Source organism: Balaenoptera borealis, assembly GCF_965194805.1.
Source record: "Balaenoptera borealis genome assembly, chromosome: 13".
Lineage (NCBI taxonomy): Eukaryota > Metazoa > Chordata > Mammalia > Artiodactyla > Balaenopteridae > Balaenoptera > Balaenoptera borealis.
In genome coordinates, this window is record NC_138870.1 from 79,832,675 (window position 1) to 79,851,806 (window position 19,132).

General features: G+C 42.0%; 1 protein-coding gene across 1 annotated transcript in view; it reads left to right on the forward strand.

The window, feature by feature from the left end:
• Positions 1 to 19,132, forward strand: part of CRADD (CARD and death domain containing adaptor protein) — a 362,979-nt gene that overhangs the window by 210,880 nt on the left and 132,967 nt on the right. The window contains exons 7-8 of the mRNA XM_082350458.1: positions 85 to 17,319; positions 18,677 to 18,864. The gene's annotated coding sequence lies outside the window, so the exon portion shown is untranslated. The remainder of the gene's footprint in view (positions 1 to 84; positions 17,320 to 18,676; positions 18,865 to 19,132) is intronic.

Consider the following 19,132-nt stretch of genomic DNA (forward strand, 5'->3'; position numbering starts at 1 on the left):
TAGTGGTCACATCAGGTCAAAGGTACCATAATTGCTGCTGAACTTGTGATGTACTCCAAAAATTTTTTTTGGCATTTCTTCTAGGTTATACATTAAAATAACTAAAGACACACATTCAAGAAATAGAAACACAGAGGGAACTTTGAATCATTTATTGCTGCCTATTCTTTGCAGAGGTAAGGAGACTGACATCTCAAGAGTTAATGGTTGGGAATGGAGGCCAGGTCTTTTATACCCCAGTCTCGTGCTTTCCCTCTGTGGCACTGTGATGGGGTTCCTGAATATATGCTTCTCCTGACATTCGTTGGAATCTTCCTCTTCCCCAACTGTATGAGGCAGGAGAATGTGGTAGAAAGAGCACTGGTCTTAGAAGCCCCAGGTTAAGTCCCAGCTCCATCTTGTGTAAGCTTGTGTGATCTGGGCACACTCTCCTCAGTTTCTTCTTCTAAAAAATTGGTATAAAAATATTTGCCAACCTCTCAGGATAGTTGTAAGGATGAAAGGAGATACTAGTTGTGAAAAATCTCTGTAGGCTCCAGGTACTGGGCAAAGGTAAAGAATCAGTTTTGGGAAATCTAAATCTATGCAGTTTCCAACTGCCAAGCTAAGATGGCCATGCCCCCAGCTTCTTATATTTTGCTTCCTCTAGAATTTTTTGACTCTCAACTTTTGCACGTTGCACCCCTTCCTCTTTGTATGATTTTATTTCCACTGATGGTGGTCCAGCTGAATCCTGGACCCAGCGTCCAGAGAGGTCAGTGACTCAGTTCTGGACCCAGCGTCCAGATGAGGTCATCCGTCATGTGGGATGGTTTTCCCCTCCCCAAGGCCACGAGAATGAGCAGAGTGTGTGAGTACTGCTTTGCAGGGAAGAAAGCAAACAGTCCTATCATTTAATAGGAGTCTTAAAAGTTTTAGCTGCTTTAGTGAGTATGGACATTGAGACTGGATGGCAACTGCTCCTACTAACGGTGGAGATTTATTATCCCAGAAAATCATTTCAGTCTGTGGCGATTCCACAGAGACCATTGTATGATCATGGGTATAATTAATAGCAGAACTGTTTGGGAAGGGCATCAACATTTATGCAGTGCCTCCCACACCCAAGGCAGAGAGTGAGGTGTGTGAGGTTGGTGTCGTTCTTGCTTTGCAGAGGAGAAAGCTGAAGTTCAGAGAGGTTAGGTAGTTGTTCCAAGGTCCCAAGCTTGTAAATGGTAGAGTCAAGACTTGAATCCAGGTCTTTGCACTTTCTGTAGTGCAGACACCAGGGAGAGTCTGATGCATTTTGAATCATTTACCTGTGTTTGAAAATGAGAGACTGTGTGGGGAGATACAATAATTAAAATAGTTTAACCAGTTGCCCATAGTTTGGAAACTTTGGAGAAAGAGAGGTTAAAATGTAGATTAAACATGGAAAATAAAAACCCCATGTTTCTCCTACCTCTGGACACCAGACATGGATACACTTTTAATAACAGCTCTCTTTCAGACACTGCCATCAGGAGGAGACTTCAACACCAGGGCCGCTGACGAGTGGAGGGTACAGAAGGTCACAACAAAATACAGAGGGCCTAAAACAAGGATTTAAAGGTGTGTCAGTCTGGCAAGAAGAAATTAAGTGAAACTCAGAAAGTTCTCAAATACATAGAAAGAGATTTTGTTTCACAGCTTCTATAAACAAACCCCAAAATACGTGGACTTCTAGGAAACAGAGAAGTTATCAAATTGCCAAGGTGTTAATGGTCAGTTCTTGGTATTGTTAGAGCACAGTCTGACTTGCACACCTGACTGAAATGTTTTCCTTAACAAGCATACGCTTTCTCGCTAGTGATTCTTAATATTTCTGCTACAAGGCAACTCATACTTTTGGTAGTCTGATCACTCTGGTCAGAAAAATAAAACTTATTGAGCACATACTAGGTGCCTGGCTATGACCTAGGTACAGAGGATACAAATGAAAACAGAATATATGCTTTCATGGAGTTTTTAGCCTGATGGGGAAAGCAGTTAAGTCAACAAGGAATTATAACATGTGCATTATGATAAGAGCTCGGTGAAGGTAGGACAGGGTGCTTGTGGAAATGCAATAGAAGGGGAGCTACCTCAGTCTTAGAAGGTCATTGAAAGCTTCCTAGAAAAAGTGCCATCTAAGCTGAGACCCCAAGGATGAGTAGGAGTTGATGGGAGTGGATTAGTCAGGGTTCTCCTGAGAAGGAGAACCCACAGGAGGTATACAGAGATGTATATAAGAGGGGAGTTATTATAGGAATTGGCTAACACAGTTATGGAGGCCTAAAAGTCCCTCAATCTATGGTCTGCAAGGTGGAGAACCAGGAAAGCCAGTGGTGTACTTCAGTCTGAGTCCAAAAGCCTGAGACCCAGGGGAGCCAGTGGTGGAAGTCCCAGTCTGAAGCTAGATGTCCCGGCTCAAGCAGACAGCAAATTCACCCTTCCTCTATCTTTTTATCCTATTCAGACCTTCAGCCGATTGGAAGGTACCCACCTGCATTGGTGAGGGAGATCTTTACTCAGTCTACTGAGTCAAATGATAATCTCTTCCAGAAACACTCTCACAGACACACCCAGAAATAATGTTTTACCATTTATTCCTTAGCCCAGTTAAGCTGACACATAAAATTAACCATCACAGGGGGTATATATTCAAAGCAGATGGAGGAACATGTGCAAAGGGGTAGAAGTGAGAAAATAGAATGTGTTTGGGGAACTGAAAGAAATGCAGTTTGGCTGGAGTATTGAGAATAGAGATGGCTGGAGAGATGGGCAGGGGGCTAAGCTTGCCATGCAGGTTAAAGAGTTAGGATTTTCCTAGGAAAAACTGGAAACCATCGAAGGGATTTAAGTGTGAGGCTAAAATGATCATGCTTGTGTTCTAGAAAGATCATTATTCTGTATGTATGTGTTTCAGAAAGACCTAAACGGTGATTTGGAGCGTGAGACTCAGGATGGGGGACAAGACCAGAAGCAGGATAACCAATAGGTGATAATTGTCGTCATCCAGGCCGGAGATGGGCACGGTCTAGTCCACGTCACACCGTTAGAGGTGGAGGGACTGGAGAGATCCAAGAGCTTCTTCAGGAGTGAACTGAATCCACAGAACCTTGACCCTGATTAAACATGAGAAATGAAACAGGGAAGCAGTCAAGGATGGCTCCCAGGTTTCCGGGAGGTATGGATGGGATTGCCAGCTCCTGAACTAGAACACTGCTGAAGGAGCAGGTTTCAGAGAGGTGTGGGTGAGTTCCATTTTGGGAATTGCTGGGGGAGTGTGCAGGACATCCAAGTGGAGCTATTCAATACAGAGGAGGAACCACGTGTTGGAATCTCAGGAGAGAAATCTGAATGAGTTTTGGATTTGGGAGTCATTGGTAAGTGGATGGCCCTTGAATGCAAGGCTGAAATCACATTGGCAAGGCTAGCTCCAGCATCCTGTCTTCAAAGAGGATCTGGAAGCTCCCATTTTTTCTTGATTTTCTTGATCAGACCATGTACATATAATTAAAACACAATATCCATTCTTATGTCACTTTATGCTTTTGAAAGTAGTCGCCATGTGTCCCTAGGACTGTTGGGTGAGGTACACAGAGAGAAACGATGCACATTTTATATATGTCCGAGGTCATAAAGTGCCACGCACTGAGAGAGCTCAGGGCTCTTTTCACTACCCTGTATAGTCATTGAGGCCACCTGTCCTGACACTGCATAAAGAACACCCTCAGTTCACAGACAGCCATGACAGGACTGAAATTCATGATGACCCATAAGACACCTAAGAGAAGCAAGGGGACAGCCTCTCTACCAGGCTCAGTGGATTTTAGCTTCTGCTGCCCTCACCCCATCACCCTTGTCCACCCTGTGTTGACCTCAGCACAGTTTCACACTGCCCCTGTCTGCCCACAGCAGGTCTGTGAGGAAGGTCCACGGCTCCATGACTCCTAAGTCCCTGGACACTTGGCCATTCACCATTTGTAAGAGGTGGCCCAACGAGCACCCAAACGCTCAAAGGCAGAACCAGAGTGATGCGATAACACGGAGAGAGGTCTGGTAGGCTGGGAATGGGAGAAGGAGGAAGTTTTCCTGATGATCCAGGAAATCATAGTATGTGGAGAAGAGATTAAAAGATCATGTGGGTTTGGGGCTTTGTTTTGGTTTTGTTTCTGAGCAGTGGAATTCTCTTTCCTCAAAGAATTCTTGAACCAGACTCCAATATATCAAATGGTTTAAAAAAAAAAAAAGGAACTGCTCCGATAGAAGCAGGAGCCCTGGGACCTGAGCCAGCCTCCTGGCGGGGGTGGGGCCATCCCACCCCCTTAATACTCACCCAGGGTCTTTTAGGCTTCTTGGAACACTTTTGAAAAACGGTAGTTTAGTCCATGCCCCCAGGATGGTGGAAGATACAGAAGAATGAGAGATGGAGCTCTAGAGTCAAACTCCCCTGGTTTGAATCTGGTCGGGCTGCTTATTAGCTGTGTGATTCGGGACAAGTTATTTAAGAGTTCTGAGCCTCAGGTTCGTTATCTGTAAACTGCGGGTGGTAAGTACAGAATTGCTGTGACAGTTAAAAGAGAAAAAATAGCTAAAGTACTGAGCACTGTGCTCAGCATTTGGTATATTCTCAATAATGGAAATTATTATTGTTGTTGTTGGTATCAGTTGCCAAACATCTGGATTTTTACAGATTTTTCAAGCTGGAAATTTAGCTTTTTTTAAAATTCATTTATTTTTTATTTTTATTTATTTTTGGCTGTGTTGGGTCTTCGCTGCTGTGCACGGGCTCTCTCTAGTTGCGGCGAGGGGGGCTACTCTTCGTTGCGGTGCGCGGGCTTCTCGTTGCGGTGGCTTCTCTTGTTGCGGAGCACAGGGTCTAGGTGCTTGGGCTTCAGTAGTTGTGGCACACGGGCTTAGTTGCTCTGCGGCCTGTGGAATCTTCCCGTACCAGGGCTTGAACCCGTGTCCCCTGCATTGGCAGGAGGATTCTTAACCACTGCTCCACGAGGGAAGCCCGAAATTTGGCTTTTTAAAGATAGGCTAGAAATTTGGACTTTTTGGTGAGGATCTCCCAATTTTTAAGTAATTAATTGAAAAAATAAACCAACAACAACAAAACTGAGCTAAATAAGATGACCTCCAGCAGTCCACTGGAGACCTCTGGAGTAAATAGTTAATGCATGATTATACATGGTATGTACCATATATGATTAAACATGTATATAGATCCATGTATGGTGGAGGCTGAATTGTCCTGGAGGGGGAGGGGTGGGAGGCTGAGAGGCTTGGAAGGAGGAAGAGGCCTGAAGCTGTGCCTGGGTCCATGGGGTGAGGTTGTGGGTTGCTTTAGTTGGTACAGGTTGGACCCTGCCATCCTGCTGTGGGAGAGATTCATGTTTCTGGGGTGAGGGAACATTTTCTTCCCTGACCTGCCATGGTGATACCAGGATTCACAAAGGAAAGGCTGATCCTCGCACTTCCCAGTTGCATCCAACTCAGGAGCTTTTGCATGGACCCCTCTTTATTTGAAATATTGATATTTTGTTTATCATGGATTTTTTTGCATCAATTTTGATTTTTTTAAAATATTGCATTTAAAATTTTATTTTTAACGGGAACTTCTATTAAGTAGGAAGATATAATATCTTTATTTTATTTTTTATTTTTTGAGACCAGGGATAGTATTTTATTCTTCTTTTTTATACATCCATACTACTTAGCATAGAGCTATACTCTTTTTTTTTTTTCCCCTGTGCTATACAGTAGGTCCTTGTTGGTTATCTATTTTAAATACAGCAGTGTGCACAAGGACATAATATCTTTAGAGGATAGTTGCTAAGGAGGTAGGTTCTATAGTTAGACTACCTGCATTTTATTTTATTTTTAAAATTTTATTTATTTATTTATTTAATTGAAATATAGTTGATACACAATATTATGTTAGTTTCAGGTGTGCAACAAAGTAATTTGACATTTAAATACATTACAAAATGATCACCAACATAAATCTACCAACCGTCTGTCCCCATATAAAGTTATTGACTTATTTATTTTATAACTGGAAGTTTGTACGTCTTAATTCCCTCATCTATTTTGCCTACCCTCTATCCTCCACCCCTCTGGCAAACACCCATTTATTTCTTCTTTGTATTTATGAGTCTGTTTTCATTTTGTTTTTTCATTTGTTTTGTTTTTTACATTCCACATATAATTGATATCATATGGTAATTGCTTTTCTCTGTCTGATTTATTCCACTTAGCGTAATACCCTCTAGATCCAACCATGTTGTTACAAATGGCAAGATTTCGTTCTTTTTTATGGCTGAATAACATTCCATTGTATATATATACCACACCTTCTTTATCCATTCATCTGTTGATGGGCACTTGGGTTGTTTTCATATCTTTGCTATTATAAATAATGCTGCAGTGAACGTAGGGGTGCATATATCTTTTCAAATTAGTGTTTTTGTTTTCTTCAGAAAAAACACCCAGAAGTGAAATTGCTGCATCCTATCATAGTTCTCTTTTTAATTTTTTGAGGAAACTCCTTGCTGCTTTCCACAGTGGCTGCATCAGTTGACAATCCCACCAACAGTGCGTGAGAGCTCTCTTTTCTCCACATCACTGTCAACACTTGTTGTTTGTTGTCTTTTTGATGATAGCCATTCTGATAGTTCTAAGGTGATATCTCATTGTGGTTTTGATGTGTGTTTCCCTGATGATTAGTGACATCGAACATCTTTTCATGTGCCTGTTGACCATTTGTATGTCTTCTTTGGAAAAATGTCTATTCAGGTCCTCTGCCCATTTTTAAATCAGATTGTTTGGTTTTTTTGATATTGAGTTGTGTGAGTTCTTTATGTATTTTGGATGTTAACCCCTTATTGGATATGTCATTTGCAAATATCTTCTCCCATTCAGTAGGCTGCCTTTTGTTTGCTGATGGTTTCCTTTGCTGTGTAAAAGCTTTTTAGTTTGATGCAGTCCCATTTGTTTACTTTTGCTTTTGTTTCCCTTGCCTGAGGAGACAGATCCAAAAAATATTGCTAAGACTGATGTCAAAGAGTGTGCTGCTTATGTTTTCTTCTAGAATTTTTATGGTTTCGGATCTTAAATTCAAGTCTTTAATCCATTTTGAGTTTATTTTCTTACATGGTGTGAGAAAGTGGTCCAGTTTGATTCCTTTGCATGTAGCTGTCCAGTTTTCCCAGCATCACGTATTGAAGAGGCTGCCTTCAACATTTTTCTTGCCTTCTTTGTCATATATTAATTGACCATATTAGCATTGGTTTATCTCTGGGATGTCAATTCTGTTTCACTGATATATGTGTCCTTTTGGTGCCAGTACCATACTGTTTTGATTACTGTAGCCTTGAAGTATAGTTTGAAATCATGAGCATATAACCTCCAGCTTTGTTCTTCTTTCTCAAGATTGCTTTGGCTATTCACGGTCTTTAGTGGTTCCATACAAATTTTAGGATTATTAGTTTTAGTTCTGTGAAAAATGCCATTTGTAGTTTGATAGGGATTGCATTAAATCTGTAGATTGCCTTGGGTGGTATGCAATATTAATTCTTCCAATCCGTGAGCAAGGTATCTTTCCATTTGTCTGTGTCATCTTCAATTTCTTTCATCAATGTCTTATACTTTTCAGAGTACAGGCTTTCACCTCCTTAGTTAGACTTACTCCTATGTATCTTATTCTTTTTGACACACTGTAAATCGGATTGTTTTCTTAATTTCTCTTTCTGGTAGTTCATTATTAATGTATAGGAGTGCAACAGATTTCTGTATATTAATTTTGTATCCTGCAACTTTACTGAATTCACTTATTAGTTCTAATAGTTTTTTGGTGGAGTCTTTATGGTTTTCTAAATAAAGTATCATGTCATCTGCAAACAGTGACAGTTTTACTTAACTTAGATGCCTTTTATTTCTTTTTTTCTCTGATTTTGGTGGCTAGAACTTCTGATACTAGTTTGAATAAAAGTGATGAGAGTTGGCATCTTTATCTTGTTCCTGACCTTAGAGGAAATGCTTTTAGTTTTTCACCATTGAGTATGATGTTGACCATGGATTTGTCATATATGGTCTTATTATGTTAAGGTATGTTCCCTCTATATACACTTTGTTAAGAGTGTTTGTCAAAAAGCTTTTTCTGCATCTATTGAGGTGATCATATGACTTTTATCTTTCATTTTTTTAATGTGGTATATCATATTAATTGATTTGCAGACATTGAGCCATCCTTGCATCCCTGGGATAAATCCCACTTGATCATGTGGTATGATCCTTTTAAAGGAATTCTGTTTGCTAATATTTTGTTGAGAATTTTTGCTTTCATATTCATCAGTGATATTGGCCTGTAATTTTCTCTTTTTTTGTGGTGTCTTAGTCTGGTTTTGGATTCAGGGTGATGCTGGCCTTGCAGAATAAGTTTGGAAGCATTCCTTCCTCTTCAGTTTTTTGGAATAGTTTGAGAAGGATAGGTGTTAACTAATCTTTAAATATTTGGTAGAATTTGCTTGTGAAGCCATCTCATGCTGGACTTTTGTTGGGTGTTTTTCTTTATTACTAGTTAGATTTCATTACTGGTAATTCATCTGGTCAGCTGTTTTATTTCTTTCTGATTCAGTCTTGGAGGATTGTATGCTTCTAGGAATTTATGCATTTCTTCTTGATTGTCCAATTTGTTGGCATATAATTGTTCATAGTAATTTCTTATGATCCTCTGTATTTCTGTGATATCTTTTGTAACTTCTTCTTTCTCAGTTCTGATTTTATTGATTGGGCCCTCTCTCTCTCTCTCTCTCTTTTTGATAAGTCTGGCTGAGGTTTATCAATTTTGTTTATCTTTTCAAAGAACCACCTGTTAGTTTCAGTGATATTTTTAAATTTTTTTTTTTAGTCTCTATTTCATTTTTTTCTGCTCTCATCTTTATTATTTCTTTCCTTCAACTAATTTAGTTTCTTTTTTTTCTTTTTCTAGTTCCTTTAGATGTAAGGTTAGGTTGTTTATTTGAGATTTTTTATTTGTTTGTTTCCTGAGGTAGGCCTATATCACTATTAACTTCTCTCTTATAACTGTTTTTGCTGCGTCCCATAGATTTTACAATGAGTTTCCATTTTCATTGTCTCAAGGTAGTTTTTGATTTCCTCTGAGGTCTTCAGTGAGCCATTGGTTTTTTAGTATAGTTTAGACTCCATGTGTTTATGTTTTTTCCAGTTTTTATCTGGTAGTTAATTTCTAGTCTCATACCACTGTGGTCAGAAAAGATGATATGATTTCAGCCTTCTTAAATTTATGGAGCCTTGTTTTGTGGCCTAGCATGTGACCTATCTTTGAGAATGTTCCATGTGCACTTGATAAGAATGTGTATTCTGCTGCTTTTGGATGGAATGTTCCATATATATATTAAGTCCATCTGATCTAACGTGTCATGTAAGGCCAATGTTTCCTTGTCTGGATGACCTGTCCATTGATGTAAGTGGAGTGTTAAAGTCCCCTACTATAATTGTGCTACTATTAATTTCTCCCTTTTTAATATTTGCTTTATGTATTTAGGTGTTCTTATGTTGGGTGCATATATATTTATAAGTGTTATATCTTCTTGTTGGATTGATCCCTTTATCATTATGTAGTGCCCTTCTTTGTCTCTTTTTAGAGTCTTTGTTTAAAAATCTGTTTTATCTGGTGTAAGTATTGTTACCCCAGCTTTCTTTTCATTTCCATTTTCATGGAATGTATTTTTCTATTCCCTCACCCTGTGTATGTCTTTAGATCTGAAGTGAGTCTCTTGTAAGCAGCATATATATGGATCTTGGGGTTTTTTTTTTAAACCATTCAGCTACTCTGTGTCTTTTAATTGGAGCATTTAGTCCATTTACATTTAAAGTAATTATTGATAGGTATGTACTTATTGCCATTTTGTTTTCTGATTGTTTTTTTAGTTCTTCTTTGTTTCTTCTCTTGCTCTCTTCCTTTGTGGTTTGATGACTGTCTTTAGTGTTATGTTTTGACTCCTTTCTCTTTACTTTTTGTGTATCTATTATAGGTTTTTGGTTTGTGGTTACTAAGAGGTAGGGGTGTGTGTGTGTGTGTGTGTATGTGTGTATATATATATATATTTTTTTTAAGTTGACAATCTCTTAAGCTTGAACATGTTATAACAGCCATATAATTTTAAGTTTAAACCCCCCACCACATTTTATGTTTTTGACATAATATTTTACCTGTTTTAATTTTGTGTCTTTCTTCACTTATTGTAGATATAGATGATTTTACTACTTTTTTTCCTTTAACCTTCCTACTAGCTTTCTAAGTGATTGATCTACTACCTTTTCTATTGTTTGCTTTTACCAGTGAGATATTTCCTTTCATAATTGTCTTATTTCTAAGACGATTGTGGCCTTTTCTTTTCTACTTAGTGAACTCCCTTTAACATTTCTTATAAGGCTGGTTTAGTGGTGGTGAACTCTTTTAGCTTTTGCTTGTCTGTAAAACTCTTTATTGCTCCTTTAATTCTGCATAGACCCCGTCTTTATTTGAAATATTGATATTTTGTTCATCATGGATTTTTTTGCATTAATTTTGATTTTTAAAAATGTTTCATTAAAATATTACTTACCTCAGTTTCTGAGTTTTTGGATGTCCCCTTAACCTTTGTGTCCAAGGTGAGCACCTCACTTGCCTCACCCTAGTCCCTGCCCTAAATCCCAGCCCCAAGTCATGATTTAGTGGATTGTCCATGTAACAGGCTGTCTGTTGGAGGCAGGTACTCAGCCCTCATAGCTGCTTGAGGGAAGACAATCACCCCACAGAGCAGGTGGATGCTGGGGAATGCAGACCAATTTTGATTGTAGCCAAAGCAAACAGTCTCTAAGTAACAAATCTACTGGAGGATCAAGACATTCCAAAGGCAAACAGGAACAGTTTCCAGAAGACTTATTCTTTTGGATTCCTGGCACTTCTTATTTCTCCAGTTCCTTAGGAAGGAAATGCACAGACTGACTTGTAGGGGATCAACTGTGACTGTCAGCCCCCCAAGCTTACAAACATTTTCCCCCTTTGTTCCATTATGAAAGGTACAGAGATTTGATTCAGAGGAGCTCAGATGTTAGTGGAGAAAACTGTTCTGCCTTCAGCATCTCTCATCCAAGGCTTCCACAGGATCCCAGCACTGGGTCTGGAACTGCCTGTGGGACCTGGCCTTGGGCTTCCAGGCAGGGCAAGATCTCAGGTAGCGGTGTCTGTCTGGGAAGCTGCAGGCCTGACAGCTGCACCTCAGTCAGTGTAGCTTGACCTTCGCTCCCCGGGACAGGCAGAGCCGCTAGGTGCACGGTCCCCCTGTGTGGCAGTGTGGCTGCTGGGCAGACCCCGGCAATGTGCCCACTCTACTCAGACCCTTCATGTGGATGTGCTTCGTCCACCCCCGGAAATCCCACCTGTCTCCGAACTGAAGAGCAAAGCCTGGAAGTTTGACCAAATCAATAGGAGTTCTAGATGAGCTCAACGGTTTCAGACATAGAAAACAAGAAACTAGTGTATTGAACTTCTCCATACCTTCCACCCAACTTAAGAAATGAAGTATTACTGTTACAATCGAAGCGCCCTTAAACAACTTAAATGTCCACCCTTGAGAGAATGGATATGTAAATGGAGGCATGTTCTAAAATATTCTACATCAGGTAAAACAAAAGAATCAGAGGTATGTGTGTCATCACAGATAAATCTTAAATATGTTGTTGAGCTTGATTCTTTCCATGGGTGTTTCCTAGGAAACTTGAACTGACTTGCCTATGAGAGCTCTCAGCTTAGGACAGGACTGAGTGTCCCCACTTTCTTCTCTTCCTTTCCTTCCTCCTTCCTTTCCTCTCTCTTTTCCCCCTCTCTATTCTATTCTCTTACCTCCTCCAATCTTGGCTTATATTCTTCCTACCTCTCCTGTTTCTCTCCTTCTTACCCTTTCTTACTCTTCACGGGAGAAGTCTGGGGTGTGGGTGTAAGCATGCAGGGAGGGGTGTGTGTGTGTGTGTGTGTGTGTGTGTGTGTGTGTGTGTGGTGAAAGGGGTTAACACCTAGTTTGTACCAGACCATACTAGGTGCTGTGCACACATTATTTCACATGGTCAATGCATTATTGTCCCCATTTTAAGAATGAGAAAACTGAGGCTCAGAGAGGCTGGAAAATGGGCCAAAGCTCTGCAAATTGTAAATAGCTGAGCAGAGACTTGAATTCAGGTCAGAATCTGGAATCTGGGCTCCTCCCACTTCCCAGCACACAGCCTGCCCTACCCCTCCACCCTTTTCTTCTCTCCTGCCTTTTCTCTCCTTCCCTCCCCAAGTATGTCCCATATCACCTTCTACTACAATTTCCAATATTATTATTATACTTTCTGTTATCCATTTCAAGGATGCCTTAGGTTACTTTGTTTATCTTTTCAAAGATAAACAGTTTATCAAATGCTCTCGTGAACAAGACCTTATTTGGTCCTAACAACCCCTGTGAGGCAGGTGAGGCCAATATTAAGCCCACTCTACAAATGAGAACCAGAACTCAGAGAGGCTGGGAATATGCTGAAAGCCACATAGCCATAGGCTGCTCTTCTGTCTCTGACTCTGAATCCTGGCTCCTTTGGTTACCCTACTTCACCGAGACCTATGAGTCCATTCGAAGTCAAGTGCTGGTCACTGGGAACATACAATACTTGGGAAACCAGATCCCGTCTTTAAATTCTGATATATTGTTCATCATGAATTTTTGACATTAATTTTGATTTTTTAAAATATTGCATTAGAATGTTATTTATGTTTATTTGATGCCTGGGTTTATTTGGTATCTTTAAATTTTACAGCAGAGGTGATGCCTCACCCTCCTCACCCTAGTCCCAACCCTACCTGTCTTTACCTAGCACAGTAACCCCTCCCTTATCCATGCTTTTGCTTTTCATGATTTCACTTACCCACAGACAACCTCAGTCTGAACATGTTAAATGCAAAATCCCAGAAATAAACAACTCATAAGCTTTAAATTGCATGCCATTTTGAGTCACATGGTGAATCTTGCATCTTGCAGCTCCATCCTGCCTGGGACGAGAATCATCCCTTTGTCCAGCGCATCCCAGCTGTTAGTCACTTAGTAAGTGTCTTGGTTATCAGATCAATTGTCATAGTATCACAGTGCTTGTGTTCAGGTAACTTTTCTTTTACTTAATAATGGCCCCAAAGCACAAGGGTAGTGATGCTGGCAATTGGGATATTCTCTTCCTGTGCCTAATTTATAAACAAAACTTTCTCACAGGTATTTACGTGTAGGAGAAAACATATTATCTATAGTATATATATATATATATAGTATTATCCGAGGTTTCAGGCATCCCCTGGGGGGTCTTGAAATGTATCCCTCCCGGGTAAGGGGGAACCACTGTGCCAGAATTACACTGTGTTTACTTCTCTAATGAGGTAAGCATGTGGTAAGAGTTGGTTTTACAACAGTGCTGCTTGGCTGCCTTTTCTGACACTTCTTCATTAGTTTGGTTCAGAGTCTCACTTCCCAGGTCCCCTCTGGGAATCCTGTCTGATCAGAATAGTTATGTAGAAGAGGGTGAGTTCTTGGGTCAGTACAGGATCAGTGATGCCTCAGAAAGAGGAGACTTGATTTCTTCCACGGGGCCCCTGCTGTTAGCTGATGCTCAGCGCTTTGAATTAGCGCAATGAAGTCTTTTTCTGGGAAGGGACTATTTGGGAATAAACTTCCATGGATACCTCCTCACACACCCCTCCAACCCCCTCCCTTGGCTGTTAGCCTTTAGGTAAATAGAAGGAACAGCTTGATGGAGGTTTTCCTAGAAAAGCCCTTCGATGGGCCCATTATGGAAAAGAAGCTGTTTTTGTTTTCTTTGATTAATTACAGTGTCTTGTTTCCCAAAGCAAATGTGGCCTTGGCTCTTCCAACGGACAACAGCCACAAAGGAAGGGCCATGGCTGCCTGGAGCTTGACAAGGACCCCAAGACCAGGGCCGGTGCAGGGGTGCAGGGGTGGCATATATAGACCTGTCATCAAGGACTTGGCTCTTCACTTTTTACCATTGAGGTAGTTCAGGTTGCCCATTTCCTTTGTGTTTTTCTGCCAGTGTGAATAAGAGAAATATTAGCGTTTAAAGATTTCTTTACAGTTCCTTGAAAGCTGGCTGGGTGAAGTCAGCCAGAGAATTATATAACAGTAAAGCTCATTTAAAGCAACAGTGTCTTTCTATAGGGCTGTGGGGTTTCATTTATTGGTTTTGTTATAAATTATAAAGAAAAAGGTATTAATTTTATGAAGAAAATAGAAGGACCCTCCCATTCTTACTTTCTGTTCTTTCACTGGAGGGGTGCAATTTCTAGTGTGTTGGTAAAAAAAACAAAAGATACAAAACCTATTTCAAGGAAGATAAGAAAAAATCATGTTCATTAACCTCAGGCAGTCATAGCATACTTAATCTTGTTTGAATTCAGAAGAAAAAATAATAATAAAGAGAAAAGCTTTCTAAAGTATTTGTTTCTTTTTTAAGAATCTTGGGAATTTTATAAATGTTCAGCTATTTTTTCCTTTCAAAGGGAGCCAGACCCTTTGAGGTAGGGAAGGATTCAAGCATCAGGTAATCTACTGCTATGATGTTCTCTGTGGTGCTTTAATACCTCTCAAAGTGCCTACCATGCATTATCTGAACTGATCTCCCCACTCCCTTGGTTTGCCCTTCTGTTTCTTTCCATTTTAGAGATAAGAAAACTGAGGCCCAAGGTTTCTCTGACTTGCCTGGCATCACACAGCTCAAATGGAGACCAAATTCTACGATTCTGTCTTTCCCTCTCTGGCGTCACCCTCAAAAGGCCCCCTTCTCCTTTCCTGTATACCAGTGGATCTCAACCAACGGCAACTTTGCCTTTCAGGGGACATTTGGAAATGTCTGGAGGTATTTTTGGTTGACACAACTGGCGGAGGAGGGCGCAGGTACAGGTGCTACTGGCATCCAGTGGGCGGGGGCCAAGGATGCTGCTAGACATCCGACGGTGCACAGACTGCTCCCACAAAGAAGTCTCTGGCCCTGAAGGTTAATAGTGCAGAGGCAGAAAAGCCAAGGTCGGGACTGCGCCCCACATCAGACGGAAGTTCCAGCCTCTGGGAGTTGCCAGGGCTCCTCTGCCCAGCGACAGGCTTGGCCTCTCTCCCGAGGCTGCCACAAGAGCTGAAGCCACTGTCTAGAATGCCCTTTGGCAGCGGGCAAGTTTCCCCTGTGGAGTTTCCTGCGGGACAGGCAGTGCATCAGCTGGAGCTGCTGTGTGTTATAATTTATAGTCACAGGACGCCTGTCTTCATTTAGCAGCAAGCTCGCTGGCAGCTGCCCTGCCAGGGAGGAAGTGAGGCCCGCAGCCCCCCCAGCTGACAGCCCGTGGTATTTGGGGACGGCTGTTGCTCGGAGGCACCTGGGAATAGGCCGGGGTGGAGATGGCGCTGAGCACGTGGTCTCCCCTTCCAACCCATCCGTCAGCAGCGGCCCCTGCCAGAAGATGGCCTATTGAACATTTCCAGGAATAGCACTGCCAAGCCTGTCAACTGCTTTCTTGGAAATACACTCAATAAGGATGGCGGGCCTCCAGCAGGGAGAGCAGAAAGCCCGGCCTGGACCACGCCACTCAGAAACGGCAGGGCCTGGCTGCAGGCCCTGGCAGTGCCTTGGGGAAGAGGAGCTGTAGCTTCTGGAGTCGCTTAAAAATGTTCTCAGTGTGGAGGGGAGATGACCACAGCTTTCGGAAGGTCGGGCCCTGCTGACCTCATGCAACCCCGTGACCTTTAAATGCCTGCTGTGTTTGTTCAGACACCAGCAGACAGGAAGGCTATCCGGCTTGGAGGCCAGGTATTAACTAGGTATTAACTGTCAGCAGTGATTGAGCTCAGTGTCATCTGGGGAGACTTGGCCATCACTCCTTCTCTTGTAAGCTTCTCTCGCAAATAGCGCCAAAGGAACATAAGAAAGGGGGAGTATTCCCCACTCCACCCCACCAACCCCACACACACTGTGACTGTGGAGATATAGCAAATAAGAGGCAAAGATGTGATAACGAAAGAAAAATATTATAATCCACCCTTCCCCTCACCCCCTGCAGAAGTAACCTTCCCCCTCACAGAGGCCTGACATTCCTGTTGAAATTTGACCACTTGGAACTCTTTGCTCTCTGAGCTACGGCCTTCTCCAGCCTCTGGGGGGTTGCCCAGGGGTTGCCAGGCTTGGGGATGCCCTAAGAAGGCCAGCTGCCTTCAAAGAAAAGCTCCTTGAAGATGTAGACATTGTAAAAAAGCAAGAAATCAAAAACTGCTATGTGGAGGGTTCAGGGAATATTGGTTCCTCACCTTTTAAAAATAATAATAGCGTTATGAAGTTTACCACAGAGCAAGTATGGGACATCTCTTTCATTTCTAAAAGCCACTGATTCACAGGACAAACATTATTCGAGACCCACACTGACCTACAGTTAGTTGGTGGTAGGGCTGCCAAATACACTATCAGATGCCGAAGTAAATTTGAAGTTCAGAAAGACAACAAATAATCTTCTTGGTATAAGTTTATCTACAAGTCCAGTTTACGTGGGCGCTGTGTGTTTTTATTTGTTAAATCTGGTCACTTCTATTTGGGGGGATAAATTGTCCTAGTTGTTAATAACAGGGAACAGCAATACAGATTCAACACATATGAAAGATCATAGCTGTTAGAGGAGGAAGGCAGGGAAGGAGGAGGGTAGCAAGGAAGGGGAGAGGAAGATCAAGAAGAAAGGGAGAGAGGCATAGTGAAGGAGAGAGAAACTAAGTGAAAGAGAAACAGGAAGTACTGAGGAAAGATGAAAACAGGAACATCTCTGAAAGACCTAAAATGCTGTGACAGTTCACAGGACGCTGTTTCCCTGGGAAATGCCGTTTCCTTAGCTAACCACTGTTCCTGCATCTCTTGCTGCTCTTTGTTCTATCTGGTAAAACCCACAGTGGCCACTAGGGAGTAATGAGTCCTCAAGCTATGATGGCAGCATCTAGACCAACATTACCCTGGAGGCAGGTTGAAACCAAACCTAAGACTATATCCAACCCTAAGACCTGTCCCCCATCCACTCACCCTACTCACCGGTACCCACATTGCTGTCATCAGAGGACTGTGGATTTTCAAAGAATTGGCATCTGAACAATACAACGGAGCTGGTTGTCATGATTCTGTGGAACTTTCTTGTTGTTGATGATGATTCGGAAAATCAGTAGCTTCTTTTGCCTCCGGATGAAAGTGGTAAGGAGCAGGGCATGCATGCAGGCAGCAGAGATTTCCTGAGTTGTTAATCCCCTTGTTCTCTGACCTGCAGCCAGGAGGCCACGTTGGCCTAACCAAAGAGATAAGCCTTAATAGGCTTCTAGGGGGATGAGAGAGGCAGGCCTCGTAGGGAAAAGCTGTCATGGTGGTGGTGGTGGGATGGAGGGGACCCTGCTTTGGAGCCCCCCATCCCACATGTATCCTGGGGAATGGAAATGGGGCTGCCCTCGGTTACCTGGGCTGCACTATTACATTAGATGTGTGATACCAGGGCAAGGGAATAGGTCTCCCCATAAACTCCAGTGAGGAGCAGAAGAGACTGACCAGTGGCCCACTATATTGTGACTCTATTCCAGACAGCTGCTCAGACTGTGGCCACGCGGGATGTTGTCATTACAACAGTAGCTAACACTCAGCAAGCATCTCCTCTGGGCCAGGCATGTGGGAGGTGCTTTATAACACTATCCCAGCTGGCCTTCAACAACTGCCTGATGTTGTAGGGATTACTATTATTTTTCATATTACTATTTCCCTAATTTAAGAGATAGAGAAATCACGACCGCAAAAAGTTAAGTTGCTGTTTCAAAGTCAACTGATTAGTGAGTGTTGGGGCTGAGATTTGCCTCCAGTCCGCCTAACTCCCAGCTCAGGATTCATCCCCATCCCTCCCGTCAGACTGCAGAGGTCAGATCCCAGCTCCATTACTTACTAGCTGCATGACCTTGGGTAAGTTATTTAATCTCTCTGTGCAACTGCTTCATCATCTATAAAACGGGGGTAAAAATAGTATCTAGCCCATGGAGTTGCTGTGAAAATTTAGTGAGTTTGTGTCAAGCACTGAGAACCCAGCACTTTACTTCCCTTACTTCATCCAATCCTCTAACAATTCTCGAAGTAGTTAATATTATTATCCTTATTTACATGTGAGGAAACTGAGGCCCAGAGGGCTAATTAGCTTGGTCAAGGTCAGTAAGTGGGACAGCTGAGAATCAAACCTAGACAGACTGATCCATAGTCCATACTTATAGATTCTGCCTCTGTACACTTTTACATGTTCATTTCATAGTTTCTGCCTTTTAGAACTGGGACATTGTCAGGTGGCTTTTTCGTATACTTACACCTGTGGACAAGGTCCAGGATCTTCCTTAAAGCTACCAAATACATATCCTTCATAGTAGAATTGCTCTGAAGATTCAACTTTTCTGAATTTGCTCTCTATCTCTGCTTGTCGATAATGACTCTAGTCGTCAGGCTAGGCTAGGCTACAGTGCAGTAACAAATAAGCCCTGAAATCTCAATGCTGTTATCACAACACAGTTTTATTTCTCCCTCACAGAAAGCCTAAGGAACTTTCCTCTCTGCATTGACCTTATGGCTCCACACAAACGTGCGTGGTCACAGCCAAATGAGACGGAAGAAGTGGAGGAGATACTCCCATTAACATCCACGGTCTGGTCGTGCCTCTTCTACTCACGGTCCTTTGGGCAGGATAGTAACGTGGCCTCAACCCCTGCAAGCGAGGAGGTGAGGGGAGCACATGGATTTTCCCTTCCCAGAGCTGTGGTGGTCTCTACCTCCATGCATAAACCCAGCTCACAGCCTCAAGTTAACAACAACTGCTAGCAACTTTATTAACCGGGTTATGAGAACCCCTTTCTTATTAATTATAGTCATGTATTTACTTGAATTGAAACCTCTTCATTTGTTCATTCAATAAATATTTATTGAGTGTTCCCTCTCTACCAGTATTTTTAGACCCCCGGGAATATATCGGTAAATGAAACAGAATAAA